At 41.0% G+C, this 24,919-nt stretch overlaps 1 protein-coding gene across 1 annotated transcript in view; it reads right to left on the bottom strand.

Annotated features, from left to right (window-relative positions):
* LOC143958923 (uncharacterized) overlaps window positions 1–24,586 on the bottom strand; it is a 382,425-nt gene extending 357,839 nt beyond the window's left edge. The window contains exon 1 of the mRNA XM_077467909.1: window positions 24,496–24,586. The gene's annotated coding sequence lies outside the window, so the exon portion shown is untranslated. The remainder of the gene's footprint in view (window positions 1–24,495) is intronic.
* Between the last annotated feature and the right edge of the window lie 333 nt (window positions 24,587–24,919).

The following is a 24,919-nucleotide window of genomic DNA, read 5'->3' as shown; positions in this document are numbered from 1 at the left end:
TTGACGTTTATCAGATTTACACTTGCTCATTTGGAAACACCTCCTCTGGTCAGATGCTACTATCCAGAAGCACCCTTCATTCTCTTATCCTACATATTGATTCCATATTCCCTAAAGAAATCCCATGGAGACTGGGACTAACCTTAAACCAAGGTTATCTCAGGAAAATAATGTCTGAAATAGAATAACCTACCATATGCTGATTCAGTGGAACCCCCATAAGAAAGAGGAAAGGGAGAGGGGACAGCTCTAGCACTGCAGCTCCCCTTTGAATTCACTTTGCTATGTCTATAAAGAACCACCTCCTCTCCTGTAATTTAATTACCAAATGGTAGTGTCTCGGCCAATGCCATCCTGGCATATGACAGCTGAATGAATGTTAGTACTACAACATTTTGTTACAGACCATAAATGACTTTGGCCTTCTTTAGGCCCCCTTCACACCTCTGCAGTGGACAGCATTACCACATGCACTTTAACGCACATTATGTTGTGAATTAACATGCATTGTGTAAAGCATTCTATTTATTATGAATGGGTTGCCAACACTTTCCAGTGCCTCAAAATCCATCCAGACCTGGCTCTTTTTTGGCAATGTAGTGCACCACAACACATGGTAGTGCAGTACTATGTATTGTAGTGTGTACCACAATGCAAATCATATAGTGAACTGGGGTTACATTAACCTCCCTGGCGGTATGATTTAGTCTGGATTTAGGTGCTGAAAGCGGTACAATTATTTTGCATGGAGATTTGGCGTCTTATATTGTAGTCCTGTAATTCTTAGGAAAAACTCTCTTAAATATGTTCAAACCAGAGTCTAGCAGACATCCCGGGTATGATAAAGTTTATAATATAATAAAGAATAATAAAAAATATTCAATAATGTGATCAAATCCTAAAACACTGAAAAAGGGACACTTTCTGGTTGCTATGGACAATCTCCAAATTCCAGGCAGAAAAAACAGTATTTATAATATAAAAGTGCATGCAGGGCACTGCACAGACCACTAGGGACAAAGGGGGTGTGTAATTTTGTAATACAGCACTGTAATCTGTAAGATTACAGTTCTGTGTGTGTTTTGTGTACTTTTACTTTTTTGAATTTGCCACCGTTCTCCGCTCCCGTGCGTTGTAACGCCGCAGGGAACGGAGCTCAGCGGCATTCGGCGCTGTGAATCGAGCGGAGGACAGCTCGATCACACAGCGCGGAGGACATCGCTGGATCCAAGGGACAAGGTAAGTAAGTCTCACTGTGTCCTCCCCTGCATCCAGCAAAGCGATCCCGAGTCTGGCTCGGGGTTACCGCTCCTATCAGTAAATTCCTAACCCGAGCCAGACTCGGGATTACCGCTAGGGGGTTAAGAATGAATGTCAACACAACATGCAAATGCGTGCATGCTGGGGCACCATATGTTGTGGAAATATGTGCATTATCAATGGAGCAATGCTGTGCATCTACCTTAAGTCTTATCCCTGTGAAGTGCCTTTTTTCAGAACTTCTGACTCGTTAAGCCTAACACTGGGAGAAAGTCCGCCCACACTCTCCCTTGACTCCCCTTACAAAGAAGTAAGGTTTCAGATTATTTTCTTTAACTCTGCTGCTTGTCATAAGATCTGAGAAAGGGCATGTCATAAGAGAACTTTTTTTTCCTTGGGTCTAAAAGGGGCATATCATAAGGGGAATATTACCTTGGATGAGGTCAACATTTTTCTTTTAACCACTTTTCGCACTAATCTCAGTTGAACCCCAAATACAAAAAAACCTATAAGATAAAAGAAAAAAATATTCTTTATTTATGTGCCTTTGTACCAGCCTTTTCTTATGAAACAGATTACTCATACCCACCTATTTGCAAGATAGAACCAAGGACATCAGTCATAAAAGGAAAAATTAAGTGGTTAAAGATAAAAAACGTTGAGCAAGCACTTAACATAAAAAGCAAGATATGCAGTTTGTTATATGGTGGAGTAAAAATGAATGATAGGTACTCTTTATGATATGCCTAGTAAATTACTGAAATAATATTGAAGTCTTATGCTAGTGACACAGTCTGAGTTTAGAAATGTAATAAAGCACAGTTATAATTTGTGCTGAGCAGGCATGACTTGAAATCATTATTCTGACCTTTGATATCAGAGAAAAGATGGGGATTGAAACATCATCCCTTAGGCCCCTTTCACACATACGCTTCATTCAGGTCCGGCTGTCAGTTTTTCAGGCGGACCTGAACGCACACTCCTTAGAGGTCTATGGAGGGATTGATGTCAGCAGTGACATGTTTGCTGACATCCGACCTGCTCCGATCCGAAAAAGTATGACAGAGGAAAAAGCTTTTCCATCCGTCTGCGGATCTGATCCCCCATAGGGGAGGGAAGCTGCAGAGCTTCTGCTCATTTACTAAACTCTGAAGCAACTGCTCTGGCAGAGTTCAACTGCACTTTGCAAAGTGCACAATCTATTTGCCTTTAGTAAATCAACCCCAGAGTGTCTCAGAGGTAAAGATGGGCAGATTTTCACCAATCTGTGAAAAACTATATCTAAAAATTGTCAGACAATTTCAGAATAATGTTGTCAATTTCAGAATAATGTTCCACAATGTAAAATTGCAGAGCCTTTAAATATATCATCATCTGCAGTACATAATATCATCAAAAGAGTCAGAAAATCTGGAGAAATCTCTGTGTGCAAGGGACAAGGCTGAAACACAATATTAGAAAAACTGTGATCTTTGTGTCCTCAGGTGGCACTGAAAAACAGGCATGATTCTATGATGGACAACACTGCAGGGCCTCAAGAATACTTAAAAAAATCACTGCTTGTAAACACAGTTTGCCGTGCCAGCCAAGAATGCAAGTTAAAGTTCCATCGTGCAAAGAAGAAGCCATATCTGAACATGATCAAGAAACACAGCTGTCTTCTCTGGGCCAACACTCATTTAAAATGGTCTGTTGCAAAGTGGAAAACTGGTCTGTGACCTGACAAATTGAAATTTGATATTCTTGCTGGCAACCATGGCCCTTGCATCCTGTGGGCTAAAGAGGAGAGGGACCTTCTAGCTTGTTATCAGTGCTCAGTTCAAAAGTCTTCACCTCTGATAGTATGAGGATGCATTAATGTGTATGGAATGGGCAGCTTCATCAATGATCCACCATCAATTCTGAAAGCTACCGGTATATCAAAGATTTTATGCTCCCATCCAGAGAACATCTTTTTTAGGGAAGGCCTTGTATATTTCAGCAGGACAATGCTAAACCACATACTGCATCTACGACAATATATACGACAGAGAAGACCCAGGACTGTTGAGCAATTGGAATCCTATATCAGGCAAGAATACAGGCACGCCCCACTTTTAAGTACACAATGGGGTTTATTTACTAAAGCTGGAAAGTGCAAAATCAGGTTCACTTCTGCATAGAAACCAATGAGCTTCCAGGGTTTATTACCAAAGCTTAATTGAACAAGCTGGGGTTAGAAGCTCATTGGTTTCTATGCAGAAGTGAGCCTGATTTTGCACTTTCCAGCTTTAGTAAATAAACCCCATTGTGTACTTAAAAGTGGGGTATGCTTGTAAGACAGCATTCCTCTGCCAAAACTCCAGCAAATGGTCTCATCATTTTCCAAAGGTTTAGAGAGTGTTTTTAAAAAAGAGAGGATGCTAAACCGTGGTAAACATGGCCCTGTCACAACTTTTTTGAGAAAGGCTACTACCATAAATTTCAAAATAACCTTATTTTTTCTTAAAATATTAAACTTTTAAAAGTTTAAACATTTGATATGTTTTATATTTTCTATTGTGCATAAAATACAGGTTGATGAGATTTGCAAATCATTGCATTCTGTTTTTATGTAGATTTTACACAGCACCCCAGCTTTTTTGGAATTGGAGTTTTACACATTTGACATTTTTCTCATAATTTTTTGTATTTCAGTGCTCCTGATCTCCTCCAGCCTCTTTGGCTACTCCCCATCCACATGCCTGCAACATTTTCTGTACCTTAACACTCTGATCTTCCAGCCTATTTTCTGTCTACATCCATGCAGCATTGGCTGCACTTTAATGCGCTGGCCTGTCTTCTTGAAAGTAACAACAGTGAATTATGTCTGTGTGATGTGTCTATAATGCACTTGCCTCCATCTTCCATGTGACAAGGTGACAATGCAAGAGCTTGATTCAGAAACAGCTGTCAGCTCATAACAGGTAGGGCCTGAACAAGGCCCCTTATGGCAGGATCATCAGGTATTATTTCAAGAAAATATGCACATTTAAAATGATTGAAATGAAAGAAAGATGTTAATGTTTATATAATAATTTAGTAATTGGGTTTAAAGATCTATTTTAAAGCAGTTTAAAGCTCCTGTTTAAAAAAAAAATACTGTAGCTGCTGACTTTTATTAAAAGAATACTTACCTGTCCAGGGGTTGAGCGCCATCCTCACCCAAACAAGTTCTTCAACGCTCTTTGGGTAGCTGGTACTATGGCAGGCAGCTGTAATTCCTTGTGGCTTTACACCTGGATGCACACTGTGCATGTTTGAGCAATGCTGAGCTTTGTGCTTTCTGGAACCTGGGAGAAAAACTTCCAGTGGATCGCTGCAGTGATCCAACTGGAAGTAGGAGTGGGTGCGGGTACCTGTTCAAGAGGAAGGAGGGGAGAAGGGCATGAAGCAGAACTCCTCCTTTAGGGTGAAGCTCTTCTTTAAGTTTCACCAACTTTATGTACAGTATCTCACAAAAGCTGGCAACAAAAATTAGTAAACATGTCCAAATTGGGCCCAATTAGTCATTTTCCCTCAATGATGTCATGTGACTTGTCAGTGTTACAAGGTCTCAGGTGTAAATGGGCATGGGTAAATTGGTGTTAACGCTCTCACTCTCTCATACTGGTCACTCGAAGTTCAACATGGCACCTCATGGCAAAGAATTCTCTGAGTATCTGAAAAAAAGGATTGTTGCTCTACTTAGAGATGGCCTAGGCTAAAAGAAGATTGCTAAGACCCTGAAACTGAGCTGCAGCATGGTGGCCAGGACCATACAGCGTTTTAACAGGACAGGTTCCCCTCAGAACAGGCATCGTCATGGTCAGCGTCATATCCAGAAGTTGTCTTTGGGAAATAGACGTATGAGTTCTGCAAGCATTGCTGCAGAGGTTGAAGGGTGGGGGATCAGCCTGTCAGTCCTCACAAACAGTTAGCTTAAGACAGACTAAGGACATGGATTACTGGAACCATGTCCAGTGGTCTAATGAGACCAAGATAAACTTATTTGGTTAGATCGTGTCAAGCGTGTGCGGCGGCAACCAGGTGAGGAGTACAAAAACAAGTGTGTCTTGACTACAGTCAAGCATGGTAGTGGGAATGTCATGGTCTGGGGCTGCATGAGTGCTCCCAGCACTGGGGAGCTACAGTTAGTTGAGGGAACCATGAATGCCAACATGTACTGTGACATACTGAAGCAGAGCATGATCCTTTTCCTTGGGAGACTGGGCCACAGGGCAGTATTCCAACATGATAACGACCCCAAACACAACTCCAAGATGACCACTGCCTTGCTAAAGAAGCTGAGGCTAAAGGTGATGGACTGGCCAAGCATGTCTCCAGACCTAAGCCCTATTGAGCATCTGTGGGGCATCCTCAAATTGAAGGTGGAGGAGCACAAGATCTCTAACATCCACCAGCTCCATGATGTTATCACGAAGGAGTGGAAGAGGACTCCAGTGGCATCCTTTGAAGCTTTGGTGAACTTCATGCCCAAGAGGGTTAAGGCAGTGCTGGAAAATAATGGTGGCCACACAAAATATTGACACTTTGGGCCCAATTTGGATATTTTCACTTAGGGGTGTAGTCACTTTTGTTGCCAGCGGTTTAGACATTAATGGCTGTGTGTTGAATTATTTTGAGGGGACAGCAAATTTACACTGTTAGCGGGTGGGCGTTGATGGTAAAACACTGCTAGTGTTACCACCGCTTTACCATAATTTTAGTGCCGATATTCAGCTGCTAGTGGGGTGCTTTTAACCCCTGCTAGCAGTTGATAAGGGGTTAAATGCCCCGTGCAGCATAGCTGCCGAAGAGCTTTGCAGGCGCTTCAGCAGCGGTGCCCATTCATTTCAATGGGCAGAAGCGGTGGAGGAGCGGTGTATACACTGCCCCTTCACCACTCCTTTTTTTAACGTCCTGCCATGCATCTCCTCAGTGTGAAAGCACTCGGGCTTTCACACTGAGACTGCAGAGGAGGTGTTTTTCAGGCGCTTTACAGGAGCTATTTTAAGCCCAAAAACTCCTGAAAAGCAACCCAGTGCGAAAGGGTCTTATACAAGCAGTACACTCACTACTTTACATTGTAGCAAAGTGTAATTTCTTCAGTGTTGGCACATGAAAAGATATAATAAAATATTTACAAAAATGTGAGGGGTGCACTCACTTTTGTGAGATACTGTATGTCAACCTCTGGTGAAGATTCATTGTTGAATAGTTTGCAATTAAATTTTTTATGAGATCATAGTTGAGACCAACATTTCTATTTCTTGAACATACTAAACTGCTAGTGCTGCCATGGTAGCAGGATAACTGGAAAAATTACTAAACCGTTACCACAAGGAGTAAGTAAAGTGCCTCCAAGTACCTTCACAGAAAAATGTATTTTATTGCAGGCAAAAAATATTGATAAAAATAAATAAATACTATATACTATTTATAGATGGTGGACAGTTTAAAGTGTGCTATAACATTGTTAAGAATCACTAGCATTTCCAAGAATTGCATGCATACACAGTAATGTGATTAATATTGATCCTTATATTTTAATGCAATTGATGCCAATATTGGATCAACAGAAATCATGTGCACAACTTACTGGTTGTTATTTAACATATTTACGTTATATCTAATCATTATTCTCTAACTACAAAACAGTATTACGCATAGATTTAATGTCCCTTTTTTTAGTCTACTTCATAATTCTTGCCATGAGTACTTTAGGAAGAATGGTGTTTATAGCCAGTCTTTTGTTGTACAAAGCTAACTCCGTGTACTGCAGCCCTCTTTAGAACTGACGCTAGCCTTTTGTTAATGGTCCTGCTTCCTTCCGAGGCAGCTGATTACTTAATTAGTGTGATTTCATTTTTTATTACAGTGAAATCACTCACCATTGTCTTCTTGGCTGTAATGAGCAAGATCCAGGGGGACGCGCCAGTAGGGAAAGTGAAACAGCTGTATATACAATATGTTCTTCTTTGGAGAAATTAAGAGGCAACAACTGAAGAGTCCTATGAAATATTGTTACAAAAAGAAGATTTGATATCAAAAGTAACTAAAGGAATGAGCAGAGGAGAAGCTGCAAACATGCAGGGAATCCAGGAAGCTAAGCAAAGAGATGGGCAGCAAACAGGCAGCCATCACAGCATGAAAGGAGAGTTTTCAAATTATCTTAAGTTGTATTGTCAAAAATACAATTTGTGTTGATATTATACTGCTGATGTAATACAATTAAAGTATATGCTGTGAATATAGATCCCCCTTGCAAAGTCAAAGCCCTTGTACACACGGTCGGAGAATCTGTCGTAATGAGTCTTATCGGACCGTGCCGCCAGATAATCCGACTGTGTGTGGTATGCATCGGACTGATTCCGTCCGAATCTCCGTCCGACCCAATTTTCCAACATGTTGGAAATATTTCCCGACCAACTGGGCCGGACGGACCTAATCCAATCATGTGTAGAGCATTTTGATCGGATCAAGTACCATGCATGCTCAGATCACATTCCTACATCAAAGCTATTGGCTACTAGCCTGAATGTAGTCCCATCGTAACGAAATTACGTCATCACGTTCTGAAAGATCGGATTTTTCGCCAACTTGGCCCAACCATGTGTATGCAACAGTTTCGGACACAATCCGTCGGACTAAATCCGACGGGCAAAATCCGACGGATTTGGTTGGCAAAATCTCCGACCGTGTGTACGTGGGCAAAGACTAGTTGGGGACACCCATTAAAAAGATAAAAAAGCAACACAGTCAGTTCAAAACACAAAGCAGAGCCATTTGAAATCCCACTAAAACATCCCAGGTAAATACTAGTGACAGGACACAGTCAGCTAAGACAACAAAGAAGTCATTAAACTCCAATAGCAGGAGGTCATAAAACTTCTAAAACTATTAAAAAGAGTGCTTTGGAAGAATTAACAGTAAGTGACAAAACGTATCAGAGCGGGACTTAGTGACATCATCATGCCATAAGGAAGGAGCAACCAGGATACTGGAGTTTGGTGATGCTGTGATCTTTCTCTTAAAGGGGGCATGTACCTGCATATGATATCCATTCCATTTTAAGGTGGTGCACTACTGTGGATTAGTGCACCAACACTGTGAATCTATTTGATGTTTTTAATAAATATTTAATGGTGTTGTAAGAGGTAAACACTATGTGTGGTTTCTATTCCTTTTGAGTAATTGGGACGGTGGAGAGCTTGCTTGATCTATCTGATATATATATATATATATATATATATATATATATATATAGAGCCCTGGAGATTTACACTGAGCAAACTTATAAACACAACACTTTTGTGTTTTTTCCCTATTCATCATGAGCTGAACTTAAAGATCTATGAGTTTTTCTATGTATACAAAAGGCCTATTTCTCGCAAATATTGTTCACAAATCTGTCTAAATCTGTGTTAGTGAGTACTTCTTTGCCAAGATAATCCATCCACCTCACAGATGTGGCATATCAAGATGCTGATTAGACAGCATGATTATTGCACAGGTGTGCCTTAGGCTGTCCACAATAAAAGGTCATTCTGAAATGTGCAGTTTTACTGTATTCGGGGGGTTGGGATCCAAAAACCAGTCAGTAGCTGGTGTGACCACTATTTGCCTCACGCAGTGCAGCACATCTCCTTCGCATAGAGTTGATCAAGTTGTTGACTGTGGCCTGTGTAATGTTGATCCATTCCTCTTCAATGGCTGTGCAAAGTTGCTGGACACTGGAACTGGAACACGCTGTCATATACGCTGATCCAGAGCATCCCAAACATGCTCAGTGGATGACATGTCTGGTGAGTAGACATGTGCGATTCGTTTCGTACGAATCTCAAATTCGTACGTTCGGGAGGATCCGAAATACGAATTGCCATGTGTTCGAATTTTGTACGAAATACGAACTTTTGTTTACGAATCCCCAGGAGGAAGTCAGCACAGCACAGGGATGGTGGGAGCCCCTCATCTAACGAAAATTTGTATTCCGGATAGGAAATTCTTCAACGGAATTTCGTATTTCGGATAAAAACCAAACTTCCATTAGCATCGACTGTCATATTGAGGTATATTTTTGCCTTTAAATTCATCGTAATGAACGTTCGTACGAGTTAACGAACCTAACGACAATTCGTATTTCGTACGAATTGAAACGGAATTTCGGACATGAAATACGAAGTACGAATTCATTTTAATACGAACACGTAACGGAACAGAACAAAACAAATTTACTGATGGCGCCCATGTCTACTGGTGAGTATGCTGGCCATGCAAGAACTGGGATGTTTTCAGCTTCCAGGAATTGTGTACAGATCCTTGCTACATGGGGCTGTGCATTATCATGATGCAACATGAGGTGATGGTCGTCCATGAATGGCACAACAATGGGCCTCAGGATCTCGCCACCGTATCTCTGCATTCAAAATACCATCTATAAAATGCACCTGTGTTCCTTGTCCATAGCATACGCGCAGAGATTTTCACTTTTAATTACTATTATAAAGAGAACTTAGCAAAGTCTGGGAAGCCTCCTAATGTAGTTGTGTTGTAAATGCCCTGCCACTAATTGTTTGGATATTAGTCGGAGAAATACACAAAATTGTCCAAAGTTAAAGTGGTTCTAAAAGCCTAAGGCTTCATGTACAAGGGACATTGTTTAACCTATCCTGAACGATTTAACTTGACAGCGAAAAACCAGGATCTAAAAATGTCAGTTTAGCCACGTTTACATGCTGCGTTTAGCCACATCTAGAAGCATTGTGTTTCTTTTTGTTAAAATGAAAAACGTCAGTAAACTAAACGCTGCTAAATGTGAGTTACACCGTTTAGCAGGGTTTACAAGTTGTTACAAGCATTTGGCGTTTCAAATGCCTCTGAACATCCGTCTGAACCCACTTATTCGCATTCCAAAAAATGTTTCTAAACTCAACTGCCTAGAAACAACTATAAATGACCCTGTGTACATGTACTGATAAGATAACATAGAGGAGAGTTCAGGGGCAGCTGAAAAAAATGCCCAACTGCTCCTAAACATCCGTTTACCAGCAGCAGTGTACATGAGGCCTATGGGTTTTTACCTTAATGCATTCTCTGTATTGAGGTAAAAACCCTTCTGTGCTGTAGGATACCCCCAGACCCACCCCCATACTTCCCTGAGCCCAATCCTGATCCAGCACTGTGCCCAAAAGCAGCAGCTCTCTCCTCTCTTTCCCTCCTCACAGGGCAGATTGATAGCAGTGGGATCCATTGGATCCTGCTTCTGTCAATTAAATTCTGTGATGAGGAAGTGGGGGCTGGGGCTGAGCTGCGCTGTCTGCGTTTATAGATGCAGGCAGTGTGACTCGGAATTGAGCCTGCATGAGTGCCCCATAAATATTGGCTTCCTATGGGGGCACTCATTGAAGAGGAGGAGCCAGGAGTGCCATTAGGGAACCCCTTTTGCACAGAGCAGGTAAGTATAATATGTTTATTATTAAAAAGAAGTTTGCAATTGATTAAAGTTTTAGACATTTTAGCTTTGATTAGTGCTTTTAAGCCTCAGTCACTGCTCTGATAACTCACTGGAGCTGCCTTAAAAAAGTAGCAGATCCTGGCCACTAAGTTCACACTGGGACGACTTGTCAGTTGCCTTCCGTTCTGTACAATGGAACCGTTCTAATAGGAGCGACTAAAGTTGCTCCGACTTAGAAAAAGGTTCCTGTACTACTTTCGGGGCGACTTGAGGCAACTTGCATGGACTTCTATATAGAAGTCGTTTTGCAAGTCGCCGCTGCTGTCGTGTGCAGAACGCCTGAGGCAGTCTCAGTGTGAACCGTCTCTTAAAATGCTGTGGTTAATCATCTAATCATGTGGAAGAAAAACACTACCCTTGGACATGACTGTATCTTTACATTGAAGACAATTTCACTTTATTTACTAAGATCAGTGAACATTCACTTTATAAAGTGAACACTCTCTACTCTAGTAAGTCAAACTATGTGAGTTCTGTAAACAATGAACTTCCTTCAGCACAGCTGAAAATAATACAAAGATAACAATGTATACAGGAGACTAGAGCTCAATGTGTTATTTCATTTGTTATTAAACAAATAAGATCATTTGAATATGCCATAATTTGCTGAATAAAAGAAAAGAAAAACATTTTATGTGTTTACTTGTGGCCATAATAGCAAAAGTAAGATTTAGAAAATACAATACCCTTTCCATTTTAACATCTGACTGCCAGTGACAGATTGCAGATCTGGGTCAATTTGATGAAATTCAGCCTGTCACATACAAGGCATATGGGGTTATATCACCATACCAAGTATATACAACAAATATGTTCTATTAAAGTGGACTTGTACTCATAAATGTAAGAGTCTCTATCCCTTAGGGAACTTCTAAAACTGTTAATTTTGCCTAAGCCTTACCCTGAAAAAAATCTTTTTTGTTTTGACGTCTGCCTAAAAAAAATAGCAGTGTACTTCTACTATGACTATGCCTTGGCATACCTGTTCTTTACTGTAAAAGCTCTGCAGTGTGAGATCACCTAGAGCACTGCTGCCTCTGACAGCTAGGGGTTGATTTACTAAAGTGCAGTTGCTCTCTGAAAATGCAGTTGCTCCAGGACTTAGTAAATGATGTAAAGCTTCACTTTGCAAAGAATACTCAATCACATGCAAGGAAAATTTAAAAAAAATGCATTTTTGCTTGCACATGATTGGATGATGGAAGTCAGCAGACCTTCTGATCATTTACTAAGCTCTGGATCACATGCACTTACAATGTGCAACTGCACTTTGGGAAGTGCACAGTCTATTTGCCTTTAGCAAATCAACCCCTAGTCAACCCCCTTGTCTCACAAGTTTTTTTTTTCCTTTCCGGAGAGAAAGTTGCAATGCGAGGTTGTGCTTTATTCATTCTGTAGATCTGTTTTCAGCACCTCTCCTGCTGCTTTTAAATTCATGCCCTATTAGGTCACCAATCCAGGCACAAACTCTGGCATGAGGAAGCAAAGCATTACCTGTATAAAGGTGGCCATCTTTACATAGACACCAGCCGAACAATGCATGGTAAGTCAGTAATGGGGAGAAGATCAGATGCAGAAAGCCTTCAAGTGGTTGTAAATCCCTACTTATACCCAGTGAAGTGATTGGCCTCAGGTGATACGCAGAGATGAAACAAATCCTCCTACATAAGCTGTACCTGTTTACTTAAAATTTTCTCTTCTCTATATTCATTCAAAGTTCAGAATTTATACAGCTTGTCTGAGCTTTCAGAAAAAGGGAACGGGTAGCTGAAATTACACTCTGCAGGGCTTAGTGAGATCTGATTGGATGGCGGTGACACGCCCTCTTCACACCGCACACAAGAAAAGAGCTGAGGCTATCAATCATAAGCTAAGTGCTGGAGCTCCCTTCCCTGTTACCTTTTTACCTCTTGGTGTCAGGAAAACGGATCACAATTGACTTGTGCAGATACCAGAGGAATGAGGCAGCAGACAGAAATGACACTTAGGGGGGTATTTATTTATAAAATTGGAGAGTGCAAAATCGGGTGTAGGTCTGCATAGAAACCAATCAGCTTCCAGGTTTTATTGTCAAAGCTTCATTGAACAAGCTGAAGTTGGAAGCTGATTGACTACCATGCATGGCTGCACCAGAATCTGAGCGCTCCAGTTTTAATAAATCCCCCCAACCCCTCACCCTTAGTGCTCTGGGTTGAGACAAGCACACACTATAGAGCAGGGGATAGGCAACTTGGGGCCCTCCAGCTGTTGCAGAACTACAAGTCCCATCATGCCTCTGAGAATAATTTTAACTGCCAGCCCTGCAATGCCTCATGGGAAATGTAGTTCCACAACAGCTGGAGGGCCCCAGGTTGCCTACCCTTGCTATAGAGGAATATGTTTTGTTCATATTTCCTCTCTGAGGTTTACAATCACTTTAAGGCAATACTGATGATCAGTTCTGTGCCATCTTTTTTTTTTATGGACACAGCTTTAAGTTTATGTTCTCTTGAAGGTGTTTTTTCCCCGAATCTTACAAAACGTCAAATGATCAAAGTAACTCCTTTAGGGTGGTTTCACACTGCTTCACTGAAAATTTTTAGTTTTTGGATGCATTTTTGCCACAATTTCTGGACTCCTGACTCCAATCATGCACCAGTAAAACGTGGACATATGACTCATAAAACACCAATCACACACAGCAGGGGCATTTCTGGGGTGTGTTTAAAGCGTTTTCAATTTATTTAAAAGGGAGGGGTGCATTTTTGGCCTGTTTTTTCGGGTGCTTTCACATTGAAAAAATGCAGCACTCAATTTGGATATTCCTTTACCCAGCCACATAGTATGTACCTGTAAAATTTATCATTATATATCTTCTTCGGGTATTCTGCCAGCTGCCATTGCAGATATGGGCATCTGAAGCCCGCTCCTCTGCATTTCTACAATTTTCGGTACAGTTGGCTACCCAGCATGCACCTCCCGGTCTCGCACATGTGCAGTAATGACACTGCGTGGACCGCATTGTTGATAACAGGTTGCCACAACAGAATGGTCGAATACTCCTGGGATGGATGACACCGACATCCCAAGAGTCCACAGGATAGCCTAATGATGTAATTGCCTAGGTAAAAATAAAAAAAGAGGTACTTTCTAATAATAATACAAAAATTATAATATCCATTAATTCACGCACTACAGATGGGCATTGTAAAGGGGAGAACTTAAAAAAATTGGTGAAAATTCACTTTAAATTTAGCTTTTTATGTTTTAGTAGCGTAAAACACAATTATGTTAGAATACTGTGGCAAACTACAAGAATACAATTTCGTGAAAGCCTTTCCAAACCTAGTGAAGGCGAGCACTGGCAGCAAGACTGACTAATTAACATTGCAGTATGTGTGACTAAACTGATAGACAGCAGAGTTAATTCCAATGTCACATCTGATCCAGCCAGATAAAGAAAGTGACATGCTTTAGGAACATGTTTAAAGATTCGTAGACAGCGCCTTGTGGACACACTGACATAGATATTCTGAATAACTGTAAAACAGTAATAGAGTTGTTGTTTTTAGTCTGTTTTTTTAGATGCCACTTCATATTTTCCATTTGTCTATACAGGGGGAAAAAAATGAGTGTGCATCTTCTATAGTGCTGTCCATATGGATCTTGCCCTACTATGTAACCTGCAACACAGGAAAACTAGAGAATCCAATTAAAAAAGTTATTTCCCAGCATACATTAAAATTGACTGCTATTTCCGTTTCTTCCATGTAGCGAAGCTCATTTTGTTCCGAGATGACTAAACCCTAGTCCACTTTTTAATTTGTTGGTACAGATTAATATACATTTCATTAATTTGGGATTTATTTACTAAAAGAAAAGTGACTGTTCACTTTCCAAGGTGAAAATAAAGCTGTGTTCCTTTCAACTGTCCAATCTTGTGTGATGGAAATGGTAAAAAATCTGGATTTTTGCTTGCACGTGATTGGATGAACACAGCTTCACCATATTCATTATGCTAAGTAAACATTAGGACCCATTTACTCTATTGCGTTGCAGTAACGTGCACATTAGTGGTGGCTGGTGTGTTTTTCCTTTCCCCCCAGAGGACAGTCGGGACATCAAAGCCCCGCACTTACCCCATCTAAGAAATGGGCGGGCAGGCAGCGTGTCCGGCAGCTTTCTTCCTGCTCCTGTGGTGTGGATCACGGCTCACGGCGGCTCCCCTCCTCCTCCTCCTAGGTGTCCAATAGGATTACCTCACCTTTCAGCCAATCAGGAAGTGGGTATCAGACCCGCGCTTCCTGATTGGAGGTTAGGCGATTCAGTGTTAGAAAAGTGAATAATCATTTGCTTTTCTAACCCACCCGGGTGGGCTCTGAGCGCAATGCTCTGCGCTGAGTCCACCCTATTTTGAAGCTTATTAGAGCCTATAGCTCTAATCAGGTGCTTCAAAAAAACACGCCCGCCACTGCAATTCATGCGCCCAGCATCCTGAAAGGGGCCGGAGGCATGAATAGGGGGTGGCCGCGGCGGCCATGGATAGATTCATGATATGCATGAATTTATCTAATAATCATATAGGGGGTGGCATGGATGAGGTGGTGGCACCCTTAATGGACGGGCCGCCCCTGGTGCACATGTTGGTGCAAGCACTGTCATTCAGTGAATGTGAATGTGTTGACATTCGGTAAAGTGTGCTACTAGATATGGTATGTTTTGATGCGCTTGGTGCCTTATACAGTCCATGTAAATAAATGCGTTTCCTTAATGTAACGCACATTAAAGCACAGCACGTGCTTTTACATGCATGCCCTAATGCTCCAAAATAGTGTCAATGGACCCTATAAGTGCCATTACATTTGGGAGGTTCAACTGAGGCACACAAATAACTGTCACATTTAAATTTAGTCTGGAAATGATTTTATTGATCTTGTATTCATGCTGAATATAATATTGTGAACTTGCCAAGATTGCAAAAAGAAACATCTCATCGACATTTAACCACTTTCAGACCGGACCATTTTGCTGGTAAATGACCAGAGGTCTTTTTACACTTTGGCACTGCGCTGCTTTAACTGGTAATTGCGCGGTCATGCAATGTTGTACCCAAACAAAATTTGCGTCCTTTTCTTCCCACAAATAGAGATTTCTTTTGATGGTATTTGATTGCCTCTGCGATTTTTATTTTTTGCGATATAAACGTAAAAAGACCGCAAATTTTGAAAAAAAATGATATTTTCTACTTTTTGTTATTAGAAAAATCCAATAAACTCAATTTTAGTCATACATTTAGGCCAAAATGTATTCAGCCACATGTCTTAGGTAAAAAAAAAAGTCAATAATTGTATATTTATTGGTTTGCGCAAAAGTTGTCACATCTACAAACTAAGGTACGTTTTCTGGAATTTACGCAGCTTTTAGTTTACGACTGCCTATCTCATTTCTTGAGGTGCTAAATTGGCAGGGCAGTACAAAACCCCCCCAAATGACCCCATTTTGGAAAGTAGACCCCCTAAGGAAATTGATAAGAGGCATGTTGAGCCCATTGAATATTTTATTTTTTTGCCTCAAGCGATTGAATAATGACAAAAAAAAAAATATATTTTTTTTTTTACACAAAGTTGTCACTAAATGATATATTGCTCACACATGCTATGGGCATATGTGAAATGACACCCCAAAATAAATTCTGCTGCTTCTCCTGAGTACGGGGATACCACATATGTGGGACTTTTTGGGAGCCTAGCCGCGTACGGGGCCCCGAAAACCAAGCACCGCCTTCAGGCTTTCTAAGGGCGTAAATTTTTGAGTTCACTTCTCACTACCTATTACAGTTTTGAAGGCCATAAAATGCCAAGATGGCACAAAACCCCCACAAATGACCCCATTTTAGAAAGTAGACACCCCAAGCTATTTGCTGAGAGGCATGTTGAGTTCATGGAATATTTTATATTTTGCCACAAGTTGCGGGAAAATTACAAACTTTTTTTTTTTTTTTTCACAAAGTTGTCACTAAATGATATATTGCTCATGCATGCCATGGGCATATGTGAAATGACACCCCAAAATAAATTCTGCTGCTTCTCCTGAGTACGGGGATACCACATATGTGGGACTTTTTGGGAGCCTAGCCGCGTACGGGGCCCCGAAAACCAAGCACCGCCTTCAGGCTTTCTAAGGGCGTACATTTTTGAGTTCACTTCTCACTACCTATTACAGTTTTGAAGGCCATAAAATGCCAAGATGGCACAAAACCCCCACAAATGACCCCATTTTAGAAAGTAGACACCCCAAGCTATTTGCTGAGAGGCATGTTGAGTCCATGGAATATTTTATATTTTGCCACAAGTTGCGGGAAAATTACAAACTTTTTTTTTTTTTTTTCACAAAGTTGTCACTAAATGATATATTGCTCACGCATGCCATGGGCATATGTGAAATAACACCCCAAAATAAATTCTGCTGCTTTTTCTGAGTACGGGAATACCACATATGTGGGACTTTTTGGGAGCCTAGCCGCGTACGGGGCCCCGAAAACCAAGCACCGCCTTCAGGCTTTCTAAGGGCGTTACAGTTTTGAAGGCCATAAAATGCCAAGATGGCACAAACCCCCCCCAAATGACCCCATTTTGGAAAGTAGACACCCCTAAATTTAGGGGTACACTAGTGAGACTAGGTAATAAATGGCGGGTGCCCTGAAACTATAAAAAAATAACTAACCAACCAGCGTCACCTGTAACAGTTATATGGTGATCACTGGTGAAAGGGTTAACTAGGGGGCAATCAGGGGGCTTTATGCGGTAGTATATGGGGGTCCCTGGCGCTATAAAAAGCTGCGGCGAACCTAAATACCTACCTGCCTAACTAGCGTCACCTGTGACACTAATACAGCGATCAGAAAAACGATCGCTTATTAGGCTGGGTTCACACTGGAGCGATGCGGGAACGCCACGAATGCGCGGCGGGTTCCCGCATCGCATGCCTCCCGGCGGCAGTTCACACTGCCCTATGCGAACTGCTGGGAGTGTCAGTGAAATGTTAATGACACCCCCAGATCAGTTCGCATATCGCAGTGCGATCTGCAAACTTGGATCGCATGGTGTGAACACCCATGCGATCCAATTCTGCTGCGGACCAAAAAAAGGGTCCCGTGCGAGTTTGCGGCGGGTGCGGTGGGTGCGACACGAATTCAGCCATACTATCTGTATAGCTGAACTCGAATCGCACAGAGATCGGATGTGATTTGCACTGCAGTGCGGTGCGAATCACATCCGTTCTCATAAACCGCTGCAATGTGAACCCAGCCTTAGTGACACTGGCAACGGGGGGTGATCACGGGGTTAAACCTTTATTGGGGGGGTTAGGGGGTACCTTAGAACTAAAGGGGGCTAACCCTAACTGCCCTAACAGTTATTAGTCACAAATGACACCCGCCGGGTGATCAGGGGGTTAAACCTTTATTAGGTAATAAATGGCGGGTGCCCTGAAACTATAAAAAAATAACTAACCAACCAGCGTCACCTGTAACAGTTATATGGTGATCACTGGTGAAAGGGTTAACTAGGGGGCAATCAGGGGGCTTTATGCGGTAGTATATGGGGGTCCCTGGCGCTATAAAAAGCTGCGGCGAACCTAAATACCTACCTGCCTAACTAGCGTCACCTGTGACACTAATACGGCGATCAGAAAAATGATCGCTTATTAGGCTGGGTTCACACTGGAGCGATGCGGAAACGCCACGAATCCGCGGCGGGTTCCCGCATCGGATGCCTCCCGGCGGCAGTTCACACTGCCCTATGCGAACTGCTGGGAGTGTCAGTGAAATGTTACTGACACCCCCAGATCAGTTCGCATATCGCAGTGCGATCTGCAAACTCGGATCGCATGGTGTGAACACCCATGCGATCCGATTCTGCTGCGGGCCAAAAAAAGGGTCCCGTGCGAATTTGCGGCGGGTGCGGCGGGTGCGGCGAATGGCTGAACTCGAATCGCACAGAGATCGGATGTGATTTGCACTGCAGTGCGGTGCGAATCACATTCGTTCTCATAAACCGCTGCAATGTGAACCCAGCCTTAGTGACACTGGCGACGGGGGGTGATCACGGGGTTAAACCTTTATTGGGGGGGTTAGGGGGGTACATTAGAACTAAAGGGGGCTAACCCTAACTGCCCTAACAGTTATTACAGTCACAAATGACACCAATGCAAAAGAAAAAAAAAAGAAAATAAAATGACATTGGTGTCACTGTGACTGGGGGGCAGGGGTAATTGGGGGGGTGATCGGGGGGGTGTGAGTGTGCCTGGCATGTTCTACTGTGTGTGTAGAGTGTTGGTGCAACTCACCGATCCGCTCTCCTCCGTGTCGGAACGAAAAATACCGACACGGAGGAGAGAATACATCACTTCCTCTCCTGTGTTTACATTACAGGAGAGGAAGTGATGTCACGGGGGATTTCTATTCGTCGGGAGCGATCGCGAGGGGGTGGCCATGAATGAATGGCCGCCCACTCGTCCCGGATCGCTCCCGGACGAAAACGGACCGCCGCAGGCACCGGGCGGGGGCCCGATCGGGCCCCCGACCCACGGGAAGGCAGGGACGTACAGGTACGCCCATATGCCTGCCCGTGCCATGCTGTCGACGTACATCGTCGTGCGCCGGTCGGCAACTGGTTAAAGAGGCTGCTCAGAGAAGGAATTCTCATTTAAGGCTGCATTGTATTCTAGAAAGTTAATTGCAATTATTAGGCACCACGTGAACAGCCATGATAGTGTACAAAAAATTATGACTGAATGACACATGTTCCTTTTGAAACACAGTGCTACACTACTGGTGGTTGGAAAAAGAAAATAGTAATGATAATAAAGATACAAGGAAAGCTATGGTCTCAACATGCACTTACATTTTATAATATCAGCACTGTAATAACAATACAAACAATAGTTACTATTGACAATCCAATACAAGCTTGCTTGAAATACAGTAATACTTTGGATTGCGAGCATAATTCATTCCGGAAACATGCTTGTAATCCAAGGCACTTGTATATTAAAGCGAATTTCCCCATAAGAAATAATGGAAACTCAAATGATTCATTCCACAACCATTTCTTTATAAGTCTTTCAGTTTATAGTGCATATAAAAAGATTATAGCAATGTGACCAGGTTGTGTAACCATAAAATGTCCATCCACAAATGGAAACCTCCATGAGGGGATTAAAAGCAAAATCCATCAGGAGCTACAGATTATAAAAGAGAGAGGCGCCTCTAAGTGTAGCAATATGGTTACATTTAATGAAGGTACAATATGTGCCTGTTTTAAACATCAACCATGTGACTTGCTAAATGTTGTACCTTCATTAATGTTTCAATGTAGCCATATTGCTAAACTTAGTTACGGCTGTTCTGTTCTATACTCAGTTATGACGTGACGCTACTTGTATATCAAGACATCGCTTGTATATCAAGTCAAAATTTATTTGAAAATTTTGCTTCTCTTGCAAAGCGCTCTCAAGCCAAGTTACTCTCAAACCAAGGTTTTACTGTATCTGCTTTCTTGTTGTAAGTGCTGCCTGTCTGCTAGCCATCTCTTTCCAAAGCTTTCTGGATTCTCAGCATGGATCCCCAGCTTCTCAACTATGAAATGTGTAACACAGCAGTGCCTACTCACAGGGAATTGTGAATACATGCCACAGAATTCATGGAAGTAAATGTGTGGAGATCTTCAAGTACATTTATAAACTTCAAAATTGTTTGGAGTGATAGGAGTAGGCTGAAAATAACAGAAATATAATGTGGAAATTAATTTGAGATTTTAAATTTTTACCATGGATACACCTTAAGTACCCATTTAAAACTAATAATATGTGCTTTTCTGCAATCTATTTATAATGTTATTCTTCTTCTTATACATGTTTTTATGGTATGTTAAAAAGAATTAAAAACATTTTAATATAACGACATCACTATAAGCCTAAATAAATTATACAGTAGGTTGCATTGAAGGTAATTTGTCCATTTCATAGGTCTATAGATAGATATCATATGTTTTCGTTTCCTTAAAAACTGGAAGCAAACTTAGCTTATCGTCTAGTTTATAGCTGCTTTAAGCCATCTATCCTAAAGGAAAATTGATCTGTACAAATGAGAAAATGAAATGCCCATCTAATTTTACTGAAACCTAACAATTCATACAAAAGGCAGGAAATTAATACAAATCTGCTAAAGCAGCATATTGGTGATTTAGCAAGCAATACAAATGCAGAGTTAGCTGCAGACTCAGTATCGTTTCTAACTCTTCATTTTAAACACAATGTAGAAGAAACATCAAAGGCTGACAACAAAAAAAGACTTATTTGACCATTGAGTCTACCCATTTTTTGGAACTGTCTTGTTTGAGGATATATCTATGTTGATGTTAAACATGTTTAAATTCAATTAGGGCTCTTTTAAAGTAGTGGCCGGGGAGAGCAGTAAAAACAGGTGGCTGGGCTGCAGTTTTATTGCCCCCTGACTGCCCATCAATATTCTTAAGCCCCGTACACACAATCGGAAATCTCTCCAGCAAAAGTCAGATGAGAGCTTTTGGTCGGAAATTCCGACCGTGTGTATGCTCCATCTGACTTTTCCTGACGGAGTTTCCGCCAGCAAAAGATTGAGAGCACTTTTTCAATTTTTTCAGACGGAAAAAGTTCCGATCGGAAATTCAGATTGTAGCAATTCCGACATGCAAAATTCCTAAACATGCTCGGAAACAATTTGATGCATGCTCAGAAGCAGTGAAATTAATTTTTTTGGCTCGTCGTAGTGTTGAACGTCATTGCGTTCTTGACAGCCCAAAGTCCAGAGAACTTTTATGTGACCATGTGTATGCAAGCCAAGCTTGAGTGGAATTCTGTCGGAAAAACCATCCAAGATTTTTTCCGATGAAAATTCTGATCGTGTGTACGCGGCATCACATTACAGCCTGACAGGGCTGTACAAATTCTGTGGGCATGATGCTATGCTTCGCAATCATGGCAATTTTAACTTGGGCCGCAGAATCTGACAGGTGGCAGGCAGCTAAGTGAAATTGGTTTCAGCAAATTTAAAAAAGTGTAAGGAAAACCCTATCAAAACAGGCAGTGGTAATGCCTCCTGAATGCCTGCCGGCTGTTGCTGTACCACCCATAAAGCTTACCACCTCCCTGAAAGAGCCCCTGCTGTTAAATGATGCATTACCTCTAAAGAAAGTCTGCTAGAATTGCCCACTATTCCCTTAGTAAAATAACACTTTCTAAGGTTAGCCATTGACCTTTCCTCCTACTAGTTTAAGGTCATGTCCCTGTGTTCTTGAGCTCAGCTTCAACTTGAGAATACTGGCATCTTCAGCCTTATTCATACTCTTAATGTATTTAAATGATTACATCGTGCCCCTCCTTCCCCTCGAAACTGTGCACAGTAAGTTTTTCCTGTCTTTCCAATATATATATATATATATATATATACATATATATATATATATATATATATATATATATATATATTTTTTTTTTTTTTTTTTTTCCAAGTATACATTTTATTAACACCTACAACAGGCAAAAACAGGTCAATACAGCCAGTATATCAGACAGTAGTGTAAACCTTATATACATATCCATACAGGCATCTGCAAAGGTTACAGAGGGGGCATAATATAAATTAAGAGTCAAGCAGATGCTTTCCAATATATTTTATCCCCTAGACCTTGCACCATTTTCCAAACTTTTTCTAATTGTGTAACACATATAAAGGCATTGGAGCAGCTAAGTACTATGTGTGGTATTAAAAACTGCAGCATGTATCAGTCATCTGCACTGCCAGCTTTATACTGGACTTGTCATCTCCAAAATTCCACTGGTACCCATACCAACCCATACTGTTTCAAACTCCCTGCATGTAGCTGTCAATGACACTAAAGTAAACATACGTCGCTGTAAAGTAGTAGCATTCTGCAGTGTCTCACCTACAGTGAGGAGAGTACCACCTGTGAGCACACACTTTGAAAACACTACCCAAGATTACCTGCCAGCAGACAAATCCATTGAAAATTGAAATCCTTCTGATTTTCTGTATCACTAAGATGACTATGGGTAACTCTCTAAGCTCCAAGCACATAGTCACCTTTAATATTAAGGATAGAATAATAAACTTTAATGCTTCTAAATTACAGCTTTAAAATGATTCCAGAGCATATGCAGTACATTCTACATACCCGCATGTTGTGCATGGTCCTACGTGAGTTTGATATGTTCTGAGTTTAGTGGACTTAGATTTTCAAACTGGTAATGCCCACTTATTTCCCAAAACTGAAAACAGACTGTAAATAATGAGGCTATTTATACAGAATTCAGGAGCTTATGGTAATTGCTAATTATTGGCCAATTGCAACTGTTCATGGCACAAGTGTCTGTCACCAGTACAGCAAGTCACATGAAGTCACATGCACTTCACTGGAAAGTAGGTTGGCATCTCCCGTATTGGTGTTAATTTGATCTGATCCTAAATTCCTAGATTGTACATCTTCTTCAAGGAGCTTTTATGTTTTTTAAATGTGTATTGTCACATGCTGATGAATTATCATAAAAAAACCTAAGTGAATATATTACAAATAATAAGGACTAGCACCTGAATACTGTATATATTTAAGAAAGATCTGTGAATCAGATATCTACATTTCATGTAAAATAGAGATAATCCATGGGGACTAAAAAAAAGTAGGTATAATTGCAGGATATGGCAGAAGAGATTCCACTGCACTGCATAAAAGTTTTATCATTTCAGGAAATCATATGTGAACATTAAACTGTACATGTACTATGTCTATAAATAATTCCCTTATAAAAAGGACATTTTAAAATAGAACTTTACCTAAAAAAAGAAAAAAAAATGCGAACAGTCAGGATTTTTATTGCAGAAAGAGACATGCTACAGCATGACTCTTCTGCAATAAAGTTACTTACTGGCCTGTCCTCACTGTATACTGAGCTGCACATGCTCAGTGTAAGAATTTTGCCAGTGCTGAGATGACAAGGCTTCTGCGCATGAGTGGGAGTGACGTTGTTTCGGCCCAGCTAATGGAAGCGGATGCAGCAGCGCTTTGCGGTGGTTTTAACCCTTTTTTTGGCCACTAGCGGGGGGGTGGGATAAAAGCACCACGCTGGCGGATGAATAGTGCCACTAAATTGGCAGTAAATCGCTGCTAAAAATAGTGGAGTTTTACCACCGACACACCCATGGCCCCAGTGTGAAAGGGGTCTAATGGCAATTGTGGGTTGCAGAGCCTGACTAAAGTTTCTGCAGACGTTTAAGTAGTTGGAGGTCTGGGATATATGATAGATCAATCAAAAGTCCTGACTAGTAATCACAACATATATAAATCAAATATAACCAGATTACTTGTTTTCCGTTGCTCTGTAATCTGTTTTTATTTGCTCATTGGTACTCATTTTAAATTACACTGTGAGTGGCAACAACATCAGAATAAAGTAATTAATTTTGCCCAAAATATACAGCAGAGTATCTTTAGACACAGACCACAAATATTGTGAAAAGGTTATAAGTTGCAATACAGACATAAAAAAAATGTCAAATTGGGTCTTTATTTTACATTGTAGACTATTTCAAAATGAATTTGAGAATGTGTCTTGTGGAAATGAATGTCAGTTTGGCTTCAGATAAGTGTTTTCCAAAATGTAATGTGTTAAGGCACTTTAGAAATTACCTGGCAGAGATGATGGAAGGTGCAATTTTACAATGACTTTCTTGTTAGTTCATGCTTTCTGGGTTGGGTTCTTCATATTCTTCGAAAACCTAAGGGTATAAAAAAGGAGATAGCTTAAAACATCTTTTAAACCATGTCAAATTTAAATCACTGTTTAAGAAAAAGTGTTCACGAAAAAAAAAAAAACAGGAACAAGTATAATGTGTGGTCCCTATCTGTATCTGTTTGGTATTTCCAAACATGTTTTAGTCAGTAAAACAAAAACACCTTTTAATATTCAAGACTCTTTATGTAATTTTTAGACACAACTAGCCAATATTATATTTAATATGACAGCAATGGGCACAGCTGTATGCTGTTGGATGCAAATGTTTACAGTAATGGTGTCAGCAACTGACTCCCCACCTTCGGCACTGTTGCTTCT

This window comes from Lithobates pipiens, unplaced genomic scaffold, assembly GCF_037356315.1.
Source record: "Lithobates pipiens isolate NorthernLeopardFrog02 unplaced genomic scaffold, aLitPip1_a1.2 Scaffold_65, whole genome shotgun sequence".
Lineage (NCBI taxonomy): Eukaryota > Metazoa > Chordata > Amphibia > Anura > Ranidae > Lithobates > Lithobates pipiens.
This window is presented reverse-complemented; position numbering and strand designations above follow the sequence as displayed.